This window comes from Lissotriton vulgaris, chromosome 5, assembly GCF_964263255.1.
Source record: "Lissotriton vulgaris chromosome 5, aLisVul1.2, whole genome shotgun sequence".
Classification (NCBI taxonomy): Eukaryota; Metazoa; Chordata; class Amphibia; order Caudata; family Salamandridae; genus Lissotriton; species Lissotriton vulgaris.
Genome location: NC_141693.1, coordinates 757,633,679 through 757,645,039, shown reverse-complemented (window position 1 = coordinate 757,645,039; position 11,361 = coordinate 757,633,679).

The window sequence follows — 11,361 nt, the reverse complement described above, 5'->3', positions numbered from 1 at the left end:
CCCTTCATCAGCAGCGTTAGTTCTTGGAGGGAAATGAAAGCGCCGTTAGTAACACACACTTTTATTTCACGCACCTGCCCCAGTGGGCGTGGTCATACACATGGACTTCAGGGATGCGTACTATAGGCTCGTAATCCCCAGTGGGTGCGCTGAAATTTCCCTCATCTTACGAATATATATATATATATATATATATACATATATATATATTCCACAGACGTTACCTGTTGTAAAGAAGGAAGCCGCACCAGAAGATTCGTATTCAGCCACATTTATTCTAGGAGGCAAACAGCGTAGGGGAACACAGCATGCAGCAAATTCAATGTCCTGCCTGATGCGTTACGTGCGCTCAGCACTTCCTCAAAGGCACTGGACTCCACAGGAACTGACACAGCGATTTTCTGGTACCACTATAACATCCTGCCTGGGTGGGCGTAGCCACCCCGTGGCCTGATGGTACTTGTAGTACTATCTTTCACAAGTGTGCTCTTCGTGACAAGTCCCCTTTCTTTGTTCACATAAAACCACAGTGGGTTGTGCAGCAGTGCTCTCATCAGCGCTGTTTCAATTGTTCTCCAAGAACTGGCATCTTCCTCCATATGCAAAGAAGTAGTTGGCTTCTCTGCTGGAGTGCTGAAAACAGCCCCGGGGCATCAATCGCGGCTCAGGCAAGCCGCCATGCATTCCACAGAAGTTGCCTGTTGTAAAGAAGGAAGCCGCACCAGAAGATTCGTATTCAGCCACATTTATTCTAGGAGGCAAACAGCGTAGGGGAACAGAGCATGCAGCAAATTCAACGTCCTGCCTGACGCGTTTCGTGCGCTCAGCACTTCCTCAAAGGCACTGGACTCCACAGGAACTGACACGGCGATTTTCTGGTACCACTATAACATCCTGCCTAGGTGGGCGTAGCCACCCCGTGGCCTGATGGTACTTGTAGTATTATCTTTCACAAGTGTGCTCTTCGTGACAAGTCCCCTTTCTTTGTTCACATAAAACCACAGTGGGTTGTGCAGCAGTGCTCTCATCAGCGCTGTTTGAATTGTTCTCCAAGAACCGGCATTTTCCTCCAAATGCAAAGAAGTAGTTGGCTTCTCTGCTGGAGGGCTGAAAACAGCCCCGGGGCTTCAATCGCGGCTCAGGCAAACCGCCAAACATTCCACAGAAGTTGCCTGTTGTAAAGAAGGAAGCCGCACCAGAAGATTCGTATTCAGCCACATTTATTCTAGGAGGCAAACAGCGTAGGGGAACACAGCATGCAGCAAATTCAACGTCCTGCCTGACGCGTTTCGTGCGCTCAGCACTTCCTCAAAGGCACTGGACTCCACAGGAACTGACAAGGCGATTTTCTGGTACCACTATAACATCCTGCCTAGGTGGGCGTAGCCACCCCGTGGCCTGATGGTACTTGTAGTACTATCTTTCACAAGTGTGCTCTTCGTGACAAGTCCCCTTTCTTTGTTCACATAAAACCACAGTGGGTTGTGCAGCAGTGCTCTCATCAGCGCTGTTTCAATTGTTCTCCAAGAACCGGCATCTTCCTCCAAATGCAAAGAAGTAGTTGGCTTCTCTGCTGGAGGGCTGAAAACAGCCCCGGGGCTTCAATCGCGGCTCAGGCAAACCGCCAAACATTCCATAGAAGTTGCCTGTTGTAAAGAAGGAAGCCGCACCAGAAGATTCGTATTCAGGCACATTTATTCTAGGAGGCAAACAGCGTAGGGGAACACAGCATGCAGCAAATTCAACGTCCTGCCTGACGCGTTTCGTGCGCTCAGCACTTCCTCAAAGGCACTGGACTCCACAGGAACTGACACAGCGATTTTCTGATACCACTATAACATCCTGCGTAGGTGGGCGTAGCCACCCCGTGGCCTGATGGTACTTGTAGTACTATCTTTCACAAGTGTGCTCTTCGTGACAAGTCCCCTTTCTTTGTTCACATAAAACCACAGTGGGTTGTGCAGCAGTGCTCTCATCAGCGCTGTTTCAATTGTTCTCCAAGAACCGGCATCTTCCTCCAAATGCAAAGAAGTAGTTGGCTTCTCTGCTGGAGGGCTGAAAACAGCCCCGGGGCTTCAATCGCGGCTCAGGCTAGCCGCCAAACATTCCACAGAAGTTGCCTGTTGTAAAGAAGGAAGCAGCACCAGAAGATTCGTATTCAGCCACATTTATTCTAGGAGGCAAACAGCGTATGGGAACACAGCATGCAGTAAATTCAACGTCCTGCCTGACGCGTTTCGTGCGCTTAGCACTTCCTCAAAGACACTGGACTCCACAGGCACTGACACGGCGATTTTCTGGTACCACTATAACATCCTGCCTAGGTGGGCTTAGCCACCCCGTGGCCTGATGGTACTTGTAGTACTATCTTTCACAAGTGTGCTCTTCGTGACAAGTCCCCTTTCTTTGTTCACATAAAACCACAGTGGGCTGTGCAGCAGTGCTCTCATCAGCGCTGTTTGAATTGTTCTCCAAGAACCGGCATTTTCCTCCAAATGCAAAGAAGTAGTTGGCTTCTCTGCTGGAGGGCTGAAAACAGCCCCGGGGCTTCAATCGCGGCTCAGGCAAGCCGCCATACATTCCACAGAAGTTGCCTGTTTTAAAGAAGGAAGCCGCACCAGAAGATTCGTATTCAGCCACATTTATTCTAGGAGGCAAACAGCGTAGGGGAACACAGCATGCAGCAAATTCAACGTCCCGTCTTACGCGCTTCGTGCGCTCAGCACTTCCTCAAAGGCACTGGACTCCACAGGAACTGACACAGCGATTTTCTGGTACCACTATAACATCCTGCCTAGGTGGGCGTAGCCACCCCGTGGCCTGATGGTACTTGTAGTACTATCTTTCACAAGTGTGCTCTTCGTGACAAGCCCCCTTTCTTTGTTCACATAAAACCACAGTGGGTTGTGCAGCAGTGCTCTCATCAGCGCTGTTTCAATTGTTCTCCAAGAACCGGCATCTTCCTCCAAATGCAAAGAAGTAGTTGGCTTCTCTGCTGGAGGGCTGAAAACAGCTCGGAGCTTCAATCGCGGCTCAGGCAAACCGCCAAACATTCCACAGAAGTTGCCTGTTGTAAAGAAGGAAGCCGCAGAAAATCGGCTAGAATTTGGCGAAACACTGGCCATACTGAAATGGAATAATTGGGACTTCTACTCCTGGCGTTTTGTTTACTGGAGAATGAACGCCAATAAAGGGACTGAATGCAGAGGTCCGGTCCAGGTCTTGCCACAAGCCGCCCCATGACTAAGATGCTTGTTAGCATTGAAACGCGTCGGGAAGGAAACAGACAATTGTGCAATCATGCCGCTTTTTGAAATAAAAGGTTTTGTGAAACTCACCTTCGTGGGGTGCTGCCTCAAGCTTGGAGCCTTTTGTGAATAATGTAAACGCGGCCTCTCCTGCCGTAGGAGGCTAGCACCGCCACTGAAACCGGACTATGTTCTGAAGGGCTGGTGAATGCACGTCAGCCTTTACAGCACGAGGGTGTTAAAGAATCAAAGCGGATGAGTGGCACAGGGGCCCACTGGAGGGATGTAAAAATATGCAGAAAATCGGCTCGAATTTGGCGAAACACTGGCCATACTGAAATGGAATAATTGGGACTTCTACTCCTGGCGTTTTGTTTACTGGAGAATGAACGCCAATAAAGGGACTGAATGCAGAGGTCCGGTCCAGGGCTTGCCACAAGCCGCCCCATGACTAAGATGCTTGTTAGCATTGAAACGCGTCGGGAAGGAAAAAGACAATTGTGCAATCATGCCGCTTTTTGAAATAAAAGGTTTTGTGAAACTCACCTTCGTGGAGTGCTGCCTCAAGCTTGGAGCCTTTTGTGAATAATGTAAACGCGGCCTCTCCTGCCGTAGGAGGCTAGCACCGCCACTGAAACTGGACTATGTTCTGAAGGGCTGGTGAATGCACGTCAGCCTTTACAGCACGAGGGTGTTAAAGAATCAAAGCGGATGAGTGGCACAGGGGCCCACTGGAGGGATGTAAAAATATGCAGAAAATCGGCTCGAATTTGGCGAAACACTGGCCATACTGAAATGGAATAATTGGGACTTCTACTCCTGGCGTTTTGTTTACTGGAGAATGAACGCCAATAAAGGGACTGAATGCAGAGGTCCGGTCCAGGTCTTGCCACAAGCCGCCCCATGACTAAGATGCTTGTTAGCATTGAAACGCGTCGGGAAGGAAAAAGACAATTGTGCAATCATGCCACTTTTTGAAATAAAAGGTTTTGTGAAACTCACCTTCGTGGAGTGCTGCCTCAAGCTTGGAGCCTTTTGTGAGTAATATATATATATATATATATATATATATATATATATATATATATATATATATATATATATATATACATATATATATACATATATATAGTAGGTAGTTATAGTTAGGACCTAGTTTCCATAGGAAATCTGCAACATTCTATTTGGAATAACTTTGGCACCGGTCGACGAATCTTCGAGAAATTCTCCAAGAAGATAGGGCGCTTCGCTCCGCTCCAATCCTGAAAGTTTCCGGGTGATTTGTCAAGTTGGGGCCGAGAAAAAAGGGGGTCTCAAAAAGTGTTTTCCCCATGCAATTTTCAATAGGGACCTTCAGGCACGCCTACAGCCTGAACTGCTGAACGGAATTACACAAACTTTGGCAAAAAGTTAGAGTTTGGTTCACAGATTACGCTTTTTGTTAAATGTTGTAAATCCGTGCAGCAGTTCCTGAGAAAATCAAAAGTAAAATCATAGATATAGCTATAGACAAAGTACCGTACGCTTATCCTCCCGAGCACGAGCTTTATGCTAATTGGCTGTCAACACTCCAAACCAGGAAGTGGTGGCAGCCATCTTGTGCCTCGGTAGAACCGAGGCACAAAAAAACTGAAAAAGAAATGCGAAAAACAAGAAAAGGAGGCAGGGTAGAAACACCCTGACCCCCTAGGCCTGCTTAGGGGGTCCCACAAGGACCCCCAAGGCCCAAAAAAAAATAAAAATATATTTTTTTTTAAATAGCGGGATGCGCGTAGTGTACGTGTACCCTGCCGATCCCAAAAACAAACGAAACGCGGCTCCCGCGCTTTAATGTAAGTTAGCCCCCGGGCCAAGTCCCGGGGGCTTTATACAAATGAAGTGTGGGGGGACCCCAATCCCCCCCACACTGCCCTAGGGACCGCCACACCCGGGGCAAAGTATGTATTATAGCGGGGGCACACGGGCCCCCCGCAGCCCCGGGTACCGCCACCCCCGGGGCATAACTGTATAATGATGGGGGCCTCTAAGGCCCCCCGGGGACTAATATGAAGTATGTGGGGGGCTCAAGCCCACCCACACGCCCCGGGGACCGCCACCTCCCTAAGGCACATATTTAAATTGGGGGGTCCATGACAGACCCCCCAGCCCCGGTGACCACCACCTCCGGGGCTTTTAAATGTTGGGAGGGGGCCGCGCGGCCCCCCTCCTGGAGCCATATTGTGGCCCTGGGGACAGCCACCCCCAGGGGTGGCTCCTGCAGTGTTCCGGGGTGCCCACCCCGGGACACTGCTGTTTGCTGGAAACCTGGGGCCCGATGTAGGTAGCCCTTTACCAATCGGAATCGGCCGAAAATACCGATTTTCGTCCGTTTCCGATCGGTAAAGGACTATCGAGATGTAGGGGCACATTTTCGGTAATTTAACCGAATCGTAATCATTACCGAATCGGTAAATTTACCGAATCGGTAATATTTACCGATTCGGTAATTATAACGATTCGGTACAATTACCGAAAATGCAATGTAGGTAGCCAATGTTCCATCAGCACATGGCTTACAGAATCGGTATTTTACCATGGAATACAAATCCATGGTAAAATACCGATTCCTGTGTACTAGCCCACCAGGTACCTCCAGTATGCTCCACGGAGCTGCATTGCAGAGTGTTATAAAAAGGGGGCGTGGCCTCTGAACCCGCCTCTCTGCAACACAGCTCCCTGGCACATACTGGAGGTACCTGGTGGGCTAGTTGGCCCACAGGGGACCTCAGGATTGAAGAGGAATTAACTCCCCAACTTAAAACGTGGCACAGGGCGTGTTTGCACACATGTCACCTCAGGCCCCGCCCCCTTCCATCACTATTGAGCAAAATATTCCTTTAAAATCAGCCAAACTTTGATTTCCGATTTACTCACCTGTTATCACGAGAGACATCAGTGCTGCATCTTTGAGCCCAGTACGGACCCTGAAAAGTAAATCTAAGCGTACTTACCAGTAACTTGTATTTCCTTCCATAGGAATCTATTGTGTGGTTTTCACCAGAAAAGTTTCTGACTATTTTTGAAACGTACAAATATTCTTCTAAAATCAGCGGAACTACGAATTCCGATTTACTCACCTGTTATCAGGAGAGACCTCAGTGCTGCATCTTTCAGCCCACTACTGATCCTGAAAAGTAATTCTAACCGTACTTACAGTAACTTGAATTTCCTTCCATAGGGTAACATTGACTGGTTTCACAAGGAAATTCTTCTAAGTGTGGAGTTTTGGAGCTTTAAAAAATTCCTCTAAAATCAGCTGAACTACGAATTCCGATTTACTCACCTGTTATCAGGAGAGATCTCATTTCTGCATCTTTCAGCCCACTACTGATCCTGAAAAGTAATTCTAACCGTACTTACAGTAACTTGAATTTCCTTCCATAGGATATCATTGCCTGCTATATAATATATATAAATCTTTTTAAAAATTACAATTTCAATATTTTTTAAAACATTTTTTTCAATTTATATTAAAAATATGTCATGTAATTTAAAAAATGAAATATCTAAAAATAAATAGTTTAAAACAGTGTAGTAAATCAGTATAAAAAAAGATAACAATTAATACATTTAAAAATTATCATTTACAAAACCTTTGAAATTCACTGAAAAAACCATAGGTTTCAGCCACGTTATAGTTAGGAATAAGCATTTAAAAAACCTTAGAAATTCCCTGAAAAAACCATAGGTTTCAGCCACGTTATAGTGATGTCATGAGTGATGTCACTGACCATGTCATGAGTGATGTAATATGTGACGTCATCAGCAGTGCATTGCGGGCGTGCGAGTTATAGTTAGCTGAACTAACTATAACGGGGGAATTTCAATGGTTTTGTATGAGTGAAATGTCCAGCTAACTATAACATGTGTGAAACTTATGGTTTTTTCAGTGAATTTCTAAGGTTTTGTAAATGCTAATTCCTAACTATAACGTGGCTGAAACCTCTGGTTTTTTCAGTAAATATATATATATATGCATTTTAAATCAAAATACATTTTCGCTGACTGACTAGACAATGTGCACCAAGAAGATGTGTACTGAACAGACGTATAATGAATGAGTGGATGATATGTTCTAAAATGATCTGTACTTCAAGTTGTATACTATGCAGATAATATTTATTAAGAAGGTGCGTCCTGCTCAGATGATGCGTACTCCGTACACGATGTGTATTGACCAGATGTATACTCAGTAAATGGCATGTACAAGCACGACGCATACTGAATATGTGATGTGTACTGGTCTGATACTTACAGACAGAACAGATTTGTACTGAGAAAACAATATCTACTGAATGGATTTGTACTATGTGTATGATGTCTACTGAGTAGGAAATATGTCCTGAATAGAACTGCACTGAATAAATAGTGCGTGCTAGGTAAATTTCATTTAGTGTGTCACTGTGTCCTCAGTGAATGTCAAGTACAAAGTAGATGTGCACTGAGTATCTGATGTGTAAGGAGCAGATGTGTACCAAGAAGATAGTGTTCACCAAACAGATCCATACTGAGTAGATGATGTGTATTGGGAGGGTGTCTACTGAGTAGATGTGTACTGAGTAGGCAATGTGCGCTGAGTAGTGTGCATTGATTACAAGATGTGTACTTAGGAGATGATGTGTATTTTGTAGAAGTTTACTCAGTAAATGATCTGTACATAGTAGACGTGTGCTGCTGTATGATGTTCCCTGGGATGAGGTCAACTGAATATATTAGTGTTTCTCAAACTGTGGGTTGTGACCCGATTTTTGGGTGAGTCCTAATAAATTAAGAAATATTGCTGCACTTCAAACTCAGAGGTCCAATGTCATGCTATGTCTTCCGACAAATTGCTGCTTTTATTGTTTTAACTTGGGGATTACTGTTTACAATCTCCTCTCATTTTGAAGTCAGAGAAAGAAAAGTAAAGTGAATTATGTGACAATCTTGCTGGGTACAGAGAGTATGAAATGAAAGTCTGTAGTAGTTTTTTAAAACACCTTACAAAATGTAAATACCTGTAAATGAACTGTACACATTCAGCAGTTAGGAAAGTATAAACATAGCACATTGTTTTGTAATTCTGAAGTATGATGGAAACAGAGATTTTAATAGGATCAAAACAAATGAAGACATTTGCTTGGTGATGAACAAATGATAATTATTCACTAAAATCTGATCTCAAAACACATATCCAGCCCTTGCTCGGTTAGCGCCCTGGGTGGCAGGGAGGCTCCTTCGCGATGGCGGAGGAGGGCAGCCCCACTGGCTCAGAGCCAGCACCTGAAAAATAAAACGATATACTATAATCATTTTATTTTTCAGTTGCTGGCTGAGCCAGCATGTGTTGGGAGGGGCGGTCATGGGAGGTGGGAGGAGGACTGGTTGTGCACTTTTAAGTGTGCATGTGTGTTTGGCCGGCTGTTTTAGGCCGGGGAAACACACATGCACACTTAGGTTTCTCCAACCCAGCTGTATTGTACAGCCAGGTTGGAGAAACAGCAGAGATTCCTGAGCGGAGCGTCAAACCAGCCGAGTCTGTGAGGCTGTCCCATTGTCTGCTGGGACCAGGAAGAAAAACACGAACGTGCACCGTGGGAGTTGGCTGGCAGCTTCAGATAGGTTTTCCTTTCTTTTTTTACCAAACTCCCACCTACGATCCCATCCACACGATCACTTTTTGTTTGTGGCGGCCTCCACTGCTCGGCAGAAAGATGTTTGTCATCCTCCCTGCAGCTGGTGAATAACATACATTAAAGTATTAACTGACATCTGAACACAAACTTCTCTGCATCTCCTCCAAACATTCTGATTCACGCACAGAATAGCTCAATTACGATGGTGCCAAGTTGATGATGGTGCGAATGATGGTGTTGGTGTGTGTCAGGGGGTGGGTGAGAGGATGATGGGCAAAGAAGGATTAATGATGTGTAACACTGCACCCACAGCCAGTAAAAAGGATTTAAAGCAGTTTAGTCTGAATCAATGGAGTTCAGTAAGTGGGACGCTGCGGTCTGAAGGACTTTAATGCAGACAGATCCATGCACCCCTCTGAAATTTGGCACCCGGGGCCTGCGCTCAGCTCGCCCACATAAACAAAGGCAGCCAGGTCCACTCATTATCATTTGTATAAAATATACTTTAATCAGTAAAACTTATGTCCCTGGAAATTTAGTTATTACAAAAACCAGTGGACCCTAGTAGTTTGGGAGATCAGGATAAGAATAGACACAAACTGGATAGTATGTATGTCCTTTGTCCAGCCGGACAGGAATTTATTTTACCGATGCACACAATCAAAAAGTAATGTCAAGGGGGCAAAACCTGTGACCTACAGTGAACAAGACAAAACAACATATATAGGCAAGAGCGAGCAAATCGTTCTGTATACTTATATTCAGTGAACAGACTTGATTATAGTTTTGAGCGACCATTGTACATAGCATTCACAAGCATATTAAGTACATATGGTCCTACTGTGTCGACGACGTTTCGATGCCGAAAACTAAGATACATGGCATCATCTTCAGGATAAATATATAAATCATGTTTGTCTTGGAATTATAAACAGTTGTCTTTCATACAAGGCTGATCCTTAAAACGGGGAAGGTAACTCAGGTCAGGATGGGCGGTTGGAGTCGGACCATCTGTGGCGCGTACATTTCAGGATATCCCGCGTGTTCTTCAAGGAGACCGTCCAGATCACGGCTCAAGTTGTACCGTTGCAGGATCGCAAGACGCGGCATCTCTGGCGGGGATCGCTGATTTATATATTTTTTCCTGAAGATGATGCCATGTATCTTAGTTTTTGGCATCGAAACATCGTCGACACAATAGGATCATATGTACTTAATATGCTTGTGAATGCTATGTACAATGGTCGCTCAAAACTATAATCAAGTCTGTTCACTGATTATAAGTATACAGACCGATTTGCTCGCTCTTGCCTATATTTGTTGTTTTGTCTTGTTCACTGTAGGTCATGGGTTTTGCCCCCTTGACATTACTTTTTGATTGTGTGCATCGGTAAAATAAATTCTGTCCGGCTGGACAAAGGACATAAATACTATCCAGTTTGTGTCTATTCTTATCCTGATCTCCCAAACTACTAAAGTCCACTGTTTTTTGTAATAAGTTAACGCCCAAGGTCCCTAGTGTACTACCTTCGGGTTCTCTTGTCTCTCATAACAACCAGGAAATTTAGTGGCAGTTTCAATGAAAAATATGCTGTAAATACACAACAGCATGCTACCAAAAGATGCTTTAGTTACATAAAAAATCATATGCCTCATCTCCATTAAAGCTAGGTAGATTGGGAAAGTTTGGCAGTCTAAAAAGTTGGTTGTGGCGCTAAAAAGTTTGGGAATCACTGAAATAGATATTGTGTACTAAGTTCATCTAGACTGAGTTGGTGATAAATATTGAGTAGATATACCCTGAGTAAATTATAGTGGATGAGATATCCTGATGAGATGTGTTCTCAGTAGATGATATGTGCGGGCCCCAAGGGATTAATACATACTGAGTAGATGTGTCCTGCGTAGATATATTCTAAGCGGATGCCAGCTCATGGATGCCACACAAAATTATCTCCTTCATGCGGTCTCCTAGTCAACGGCTGATATCACACGGAGGAACAAAGATGAGATGGAAAACCCTTAAGAGATTGAGTTTCCAGCTCATCTTTTGCTGCCCTACACAGCAAATGTCCATTACAGAATGTAAAACGTCACCAGGACATCATCGAAAGCATTAGAAGCTTTGGCCTTTCTATTTTTTTTGGTGTAGGAATTGGTGGTGCTTGGAACAAGGCCCCACCTCTCCATGGCCCTGCTCCCTCCTCAAACATGGTGAAATGTTGTAAAAATTGGCAGGTATGTGGATGACACTCAGTGGATAATATACAATGAGCAGGTGCTATCTACAGTGCTGTAAGGTGTGCCCTGAGTGGTTGATATCTACTGTGTAGAAGTGTCCTTCCTAAGAAGATGATGTGTGCTAAAAAGATGTGTTCTAAGTGGATGATTTGTAGTGATTAAGCATGGGCGGAAAAAACGTTACGCTCGCGGATTTTGCGGATTTTCGGTAAATTCGC